This window comes from Sphaerodactylus townsendi, linkage group LG03, assembly GCF_021028975.2.
Source record: "Sphaerodactylus townsendi isolate TG3544 linkage group LG03, MPM_Stown_v2.3, whole genome shotgun sequence".
Taxonomy (NCBI): domain Eukaryota; kingdom Metazoa; phylum Chordata; class Lepidosauria; order Squamata; family Sphaerodactylidae; genus Sphaerodactylus; species Sphaerodactylus townsendi.
The window spans coordinates 155,002,904-155,011,020 of record NC_059427.1 but is presented as its reverse complement, the minus strand read 5'-3'; positions in this window follow the sequence as shown (position 1 = coordinate 155,011,020).

The following is an 8,117-nucleotide window of genomic DNA, read 5'->3' as shown; positions in this document are numbered from 1 at the left end:
GATTTCGGGGAGCCTGCTAAATAAATCTCTCTCACCCAAATACAAAGAATCCCGAAAGCAACCGCCGTGCAACACCTTTTTTTATTAAAGCCAATTAAAAGATCACAAATTAGGGAAGAAACTTTCCAGAACTCTTATCATATTTTATGTCCAGCACAGAAAAAAATTGAATTTTAGCGAGTAGGGGAAGAGAAGAAAAGGAAAGTTGTTTGGGGCATGATGAGAGGGTCCAAGCCTGCTGTTTGTACTGTTAAAAATGGAAGTCGGGTAGGGTTTCCAAACTCCAGGCGGGGCCTGCAGATCTTCTTGAATTACAACTGATCTTTAGATTATAAGCTGATTCTGCACAGCAAATGTATCATGGGTTCCAGTTGGTATAAGGAACCTGCTTTCCTTTTTCCCGTTCACGTGTGTGTTGTGCAGGCAGCAACTGGAGCCTACAAAAACAATTCAGGTTGCTTTCGTACCTTTGCATGGAGACACTTCTCTCTCTTTTTAATTTCCTGAAACACATGTGTAGCTACGCAAGCATGCAGAAATGAACCCCCACAGCCATGCTGATTTTCCTACGATATGACCAGTTGCACCTGATACAAATACAGAGATAGACTTCATGCACCTGAAGAAAAGAACCCTGAGTCATGAATGCTTATGTCTGAATAAATGTTATGAGTCTTTAAGATGTCATTAGAATTTTGGTTACTGGTAATTTTGCTAATATATTATATAATATATATAATGTGTATATATATACCAATTAAAGTATTGTCGAAGGCTGGACACAGTGTATAACAGATTTCCCTCTGTGATATACCTCTGAAGATGCCAACCACATATGCAGGCTGTAGTCGACCCACGCGGTCAGCGTAAGAACGAGACGAGACGCGGAGATAACATCTGGTGGAGATCGCCAGCAGCGGGAGACCGGAGGTCCTGTTCTAGCTTAATCTTCGCCTGCCGTTCCTGGCACCTTTTATTGTTTATCGTAGCGCAGTAGGAGGAGGACTGGGGAGTTCCGAGAGCTGGAGTCGAGATCATCAGGTGATGCATGATCTCATCTGGCTACGCGAGTAGAAGAGCTACGCTGTCTGAGCCTAATCCTCACCTAAAGGCAAGATCATTGTCCCTGCGCCCCTCGTGATTGAGCCAGACAGTTCATCACCCGCGACTCTTCATGGGGATGAGGAGTAAGGCGATGCTATCGGCAAGGTCAAGAGGTCCGGCTGGCTAACGCTCTTTACCATTACGGCACTGCTGGGTCGGCAAAGTGCACTACATCTCCTCCTTTACATTTTGTGAAAGCTAAATAAAACGCTTAAGGGCGATTTATAGACGCTTTGTCCTCCGCCGCTTGGTCAGGCTGACTGCCGCTTGTGCTATGACATTAGAGTTTGGCTGGCGGGTAAGGGAAATGCGAAGCTTACACACGCTTACAGCAATATTAGACACGATTTGAACTAAAACAAGATCTGATAACAAGGCACAATAATCAAGACAACGAGAGCTGCGGCTGGCCACATTTCACCATCTCTGGCAGCCATTCCAGAGGGTTTACCCTACCAACGGGTAAAACATCACATTTCAGATTAGATACAATTTCTTGCAACTCACGAACAATCGAGTTATCAGGAAGATCAAAACGATACATATTATGTACACTCTCACCGCTTTCTGCGATTCAGTCAATGGCGGCATGATTATCTAGAGCTTTATCGGAGTTCTGTTGCCTCGGAGGCCAGGGCATCCAGGGCAGTGAAAGCGGAGCTGGTGGATCCTCGGTGGGTCACAGTCCATTGGCCAATAGTACGGAAATAAGTCCTGGGCTCCCACAAGGGAAGTCGCTGAGGGAGGCAGACTCCGCCGAGAGGACGATCGATCGAGCCGCAGGGATTGAGAAGCCGCAGGAGCGATGACGGCAAGTGTCCGCCCTGCGGGAGCCTGTGTAGGTGACGCAGGCGGTGGCAGAGAGTTCCGCAGATAGGCAGGCTGGAGATGCGTACTAACTTCTCAAAACTGGATAGCGATAAAATTAGACAAAAAAGACATGTTACCAAAGCTATAAGTTCGCGGACTCTCTCTGCAGCAAGGTCCTGGAAGGCGTCTGGCTAACATGCAAGTGGCTGGAGGGCAGCGAGGAGTTCCAAGAGTTAATCTATCAGATGTTCCCCGCCAGTTCAACCGGCCGGGGCTTGGGGAGGGAAGGAGGATGGCGGTCGATGGGGATCCTGCGCACCCACTGTCACCGTGGGGTTAGCTGTGTTAGTAGCTTATTTTGGCTGTAAAATCCATTGCATACGCCAAAGACTGCAGCTTTGGGATTCTTGGGCCAGGAGGCTGGTCGGCTGTTGCGTTTCTCTGGCTACATCTTCGGGTCGCTCCGGATGCTGATTAAGCAGGCCTGCTGAGGGCTGTGGGATGGGGTGCTCCGGAGGGCCTGTTCCGCCTCGCGGGTGGCCTGGCTTCGCTTTGGCATCACCGGCCGTCGCACATGTCGGGCTGAACTAATAGAGGACCTGTAGGGAGAAGGATCGAAGCATACCCCCTTCCCCAGGTTATGAGGGGCCGTCCCCGCCAGGTTCGGGTCTGGAGCTGGGCAGTAGACCTTGGCTGGGGAGGGTCTGACCGCCTGAAGCGTCTTTCATGGGGTGACTCCATTGTCCTGATGGTAGGGCGAGCAAATTTAGGATGATTAATGGCAGAAAGCGTACCTTTGAGACTGTTTGTTGTATGGCCTAAATGGGGCTAACTCCCTCTTTAGTTTGTCTGGCTAAAATCTCTTTGAAGCTGGGCGATTTGCCCCTTCAACCATTGCTTGACCGGTGCTGTTGCAGGGAATCCCGTGGCACACCATTCTCAGTTGTTGCAGAACTGGAGCAATGGCTAAGCGAAGAATATGCGGGCGCTGCTGTCCGCTTTTAAACGAGGGGGGCGGCCCATGACGGGTTATGCACGCAAAGAGGTGCTGATGACGGGATTGGTGGTCTCACCTCGGAGTAGTGTAGCCTCCAGATCGCATTCCCCGAAAGTGGGTATCTCATGGTTACATGTAGGTAGCTTCCAGGGGCTAGGCAGGGACCAGGGTTACGGCCCATTTGGTTACAAGTCATTTGGCTGGTGGGCCCCTCCCTCGGGTTTACTCCGGGTCTGGACGAGGGCCGAGGCTGGAGCATTGAGCCGCAGGGGATTTAACGATAGACCGCGCCTGGGTTGAGGGGATGTTGCAGGATCGGGCGAAAGCGCTTTGCCCCCTGGTGGAAAAAAAAATCGTGGTGGACTGGGAAGCGGGGTCGGAAAAGAGGGTGGAGATGTGGGTGAAGTCCTTTTGTTCATGCGTTGCTGGTTTCGCTCGCTGAGGGGCCTGAGCGCGGCAGGCCGCGACATAGCGGCCTGGCCAAAGTACTGGGAGGTTCTGGAGTTGAAGGTTCCGTGAAGGCCAGGAAAAGACCTCAAGGAGGTTTGGGTCGATCTGGGGCCACGAGGTCTGCAGGGCAATTACGGCGTTTCAATGCACTGGGAATCGACCAGCGAAGGCCAAGCGCTGGCTGGGGAAAGTTTGAAAGGCCAGGAATGGCCACAAGCGGCTCGGCCCGCTGAGCGGGAGGCCGGGGCGGCGCAGGGCCGGGCTCGCCAGCTGGACCATTTCGCTGAAAATGCAATGAGGCCGGACACTGGCTGGGCTTGCCTCCCTCGGCCGGGCTTAAGCTGGTGGGGCGCCTGGAGTGGGGCAGGGGCCAGGGCCGGCCAGTCACAGGGCCAGGCGGAGTGGAGGAGAGTGAGGCGCAGGGCCTGGGGGGAGATGGAAGAGGATCTCCCCACCTAAATTTCTAGGCCAGCTGGAGGGGTGAGGAGGCATTCAAGAGGTGTTGAACTCTGTCCTGTTTAGAGGCATGACGATCTTTTCGGGTCCCATCCCACCATTACCAGAGGCGCTGACGCCTCTTTGTTGGATGAGATCTGGGCGAAAAGCTGGCCCGTGTGGAGAGATTTTTCGCGAGGCACATGAGGCAGGTAAAAGCCATTCACAAGCGAAGGTTTTGTGGCGGCCGTAGGTACCCTTTGTGGACCTCGTAGGGAGAGGTGGGGAAGTGTTCAAGAGGAAGAGCTTAGAGAGGTTGATCTCTTGAGGGGACTCCGGATCCACCCATCGGGCGGCTATTAGGACCTCTTTACTGCCTCAAAGGTGTCCTTGTGCTTCTGGGTGAAGCTGGATCTTGTCCCCTGGATTTTAAGAGCCGGGAGGAGCGAAAACAGGGGCTGGAGCAAGGGTGGTGGAGAGCTTAAGAAGGACGGTTGAGTGGTTCCTGAGCAGCTGCTGCAGCTGGAGGAGCCGCGAGCGTTGTTCGGGGATTTGGATCTCCGCATGACAGGGGCGGAGTAGGAGTGGGAGGAGCTTTATGCCCTGGTGATAAAAATGGCTCGCTCCTCTGCACCTTTCGACATGCATGCAGGCCTGACTACTGTTTTAGCGTGCGGTCTGCTATCAGCCGCCACCCACTGCGGGGGGGGATGGTCGGCGTTACTAGGATATCATCCATGTAGTGGATGATCATAGGCCCGGCCGCCATGTAAAATGGGCTGCTAAGGCGCGATGGATCTAAGAATTGACACAATAGCTGTTGAGCATCCCCTGGGGCAAGACCTTCCATGGCCGTACCTGGTCAGTATTGCTGATGATTAAGCACCGCACCGGGTGGAAAGCCGGAAGTCGTACTCGGTCTTCAGGAGAGAGGGGGATACAAAAGAAACAATCCTTCAGGTCAAACAACCAGGACCTGGTGAAGTCTGAGGGGATAAGGTTGGGCTGGGTAAACCACTATTACTGGAAGAGGGCCCATGGGCTGATACAGGCATTTACTGCTCTGAGATCCCAGTAGTAACGCCACCGCCACTCTTCTTTTTTATTACAAAGACAGGTGTGTTCCAGGGCTTAACGCTTGAAATCTCAATGTGGGCCTCGCGCGTCAGCTGCTCCCACGAAGTTGGTGTACGGCAATCAGTTTTCTCCGGGCAGCTGCCACTGTCTTCTACCCATACTGGGGGTCTTCGTGGTCCAATGGAGGGGAGGGCAGGGCGCTGGCTTACTCGGTTTCCGAAGCCTCCCATGAGCATGGGGAGGGCGATGAGCTGTCAGCCCGATTTAGGGGTTTCCGGAAGCTGCCTGTTCCCTTCCTCCCCTCGGCTTCAAATGCGTCCCGCCTGCCACTGATCAGGCCGGCCGACACTTCGTCGATGGTCGCGGCGGGGCTCCCCCCGCACCCTGGGGTTCACCTGGGCCTCCGAAGCTGTGCGGAGTGGGCGGCGGATGCTCTTTAGCGAGTAGGAGCCCGAAGCCGCCATGGCTGCCCTCGTGGGAGGTCACCGCTCCGCAGGATGCCCGCCCATCGCTAGTGTGCGCTGGGTCTTGTTTAGCGAGGTCCGCGGCCCCCCTGGGTAAATAAGGGATAGTTTTGTTTAAGCGGGTGGAGAAGGCTTGGGGCGGCTTCTCCCGAGGGTCTCCCTCCCTTTGGGGAAGACCCCTTCGCGTGCGGGTCAGAGGCCCCCCTCTACTGGGCAGCCTGCAAATCCCTAATGGAAGTAAGTCCGGACTGGTGGCAAATTGGAAACACCTGTCTTCGGGCCGTTTCCCATGGCGTGGAAACGTACGCTGCGTTAGGAGGTCCGCAGGGCTTAAGGATCCGGCATCCTGGCAAGCCTTTAAGCATGTCGGCCAGTTCAGGGTCCTTACCTAAGCCGCGGGATAGCCCCTTGGCGGGCATTCAATAGGCGCCTTCGGCGTAGACGCTTTGCTGAGTTCGCTCTGGGCCTCCTCGTTGTCAACCTGCTCCGTTCTTGAGAGCCTCCTGGAGTCTGCTCACTGCCACCTAACGCAGGCGTAGGTTCTGGGGGTTTTTGGCCGGATGGCAGAGAAGGCTCTGTGCGGGCTGGCTGAACTGTGGGACCCCTGACAAACGCTTCAGGTGCCGCGACATCTTCCAGAGCGTAAACTCCCCAGCGTGGTATTTCCAGGTAGGACAATCTGACTTATTGGGGTTACTGAAGGCATCGGGCCGTGAAGTTATGCTGGCGGGTGTAGGCGCCACGGAGGCGGCCGCTCTGCTAAGGCATTGCTGGATGGAACTGTCGCCTCCCAGATCTTTAAACTGTGCTGGCTCAGGAGCATGGAAGGCGCCTTCCAGTCAACTGGACCATTAGGTAGCCTTCGCTAATCGACTTCGCGCAAGCATGCTCCTCAATGTAGGGGTGGTAACTCCCATCGCCTCCGCATCGGGCTATTGGCGGAGCTCGGTGAGGATTTTATAGCTCAGGGGCGCGTAATTTCGACAACCCGGGCATTAACTATGCTAATCCTCCTTCACGGCATCTCCGTGGAGCGGACGGGCACAATGCAAGAATTCAGCATCGCTCTCCGGCCAGGTTTTTCTTCTGCAGGTCGCGGGCTAATACGCTCTGCAAGAGTTTTGAAACCCGCCATTACGTATGCGCTGACGTGAGGTGCAGTGGACTCTCGGAAAATGAAGGCAGAGTAGGGGAGGGAAGCGCCGAAAGCCGCTGAGAGGCAGAGTTTGAAATGGGTGAAGGAGGACAGGGCGTCCAATTCACCTAGTGGTGTGGATAGGAGAAAAATTCCGGGGTCAAAATTGAAGGTGAAAGATCGAAAAGGAGGGCGGCCTACAGCAAGGGAGAGCCGTAGGGTTCTGCAGGCTGATGGCTTACAAAACATTGTCTCCATCGCCAGTAGTGCAGCGGCTTACATCGGGCGCTACGCAGGCTCCCTGTGAAGAGTGCGCTGACCGATGTTTTCCCAGTCCTTAAGATTCAACCGTCCCCCCCTCTGGGTACCATGGACACTGAGCTTCAATCTCCTCAACCAATTATGCGCACCATTCCCTTCTCCTTATGGGGACCTCTGCCGCGATTTCGCTTAACGCTTTCAGTTCATTAACGCGGTATTGTCATAAGCCTCTGCTTTTGCAAAGCTCCTATACTCACCGTGCGTTCCGTTACCGGACGAGAGTGCGTCCTAGGACGCGGCGGTCTTCTGGATGCGCCGATCCAGAGTGACATGAGGCTATACCGGGGAACGGGGTCCCTGGATGCGCCGCATCCAGCCGACTCTCGGGTATCGCCGCCCCTCCCTTCAGGCCGCACGGTGAAAGCAGGGTGGAGGTTCGAGTGGATTCCCCGGTTTCGCACCAGCTTCAGTAGCTCGTCACTCCACGCCGGTCAGCGTAAGAACGCAGACGCAGATCGCCGGAGATAACATCTGGTGGAGATCGCCAGCAGCGGGAGACCGGAGGTCCGTGTTCCTAGCGAATCTCCCGTCTGCCGGTTCCTGGCACCTTTTATTGTTACTCTATCAAAGGGCGCAGTGGGAGGGAGGACCGTAAGTTCCTATAATGGGAGGTCGGGAGATCATCAGGTGATGGCATGGATCTCATCTGGCTACGTATGGGAGAAGAGCGTATCGCCGCCTGGAGCCTCAATCCTCTCACCTGGGGGCAAGATCATTGTCCCTGGCGCCTCGTGATTGAGAGCCAGACAGTTCAATGGCACTGCGGACTCATGGGGGGGATGAGGAGTGGGGCTGGCGATGGCGCGATCGGCGTACAGCAGGTCAAGAGGCGCGCGCCGCTAACGTTCTACGCCGGGCCACGGCACTGCTGGGTCGGCAGTGCACTACTACAGCAGGCGAAACATTAGGAACAAGATCTACCAGACTACAGCCACAAAGCCAGGAAAACCCACAACAACCAGTTGTACCAATTAATGTTGGCAGTCCTTTTTTTCTGACAGAACCTTTAATTCTGCTTAATGCACAGAAATTAATACATTTGACGCTTTTCTTTTTCCTAGGAGTTCAGTGGCATCTTAAAAATGTATTCCAGACTAAGCTTTTGTGAGTTAGACCATGCTTCCTCAGATACATGAGCTGATTCATGAAATAATGAATTCTGTTAGTCTTTCAAGGTGGCCAAGGACTCCTGTTTTATTTTGCTATTACATATGTCTGGGATTATTTTCCTAGAATTTGGATACACTATTGGGAAAGTTTCCTCTGCTGCACCTTGGGCACCACTGGACGTTTCATCCTTGAGCAACCATTATAAACACTCATT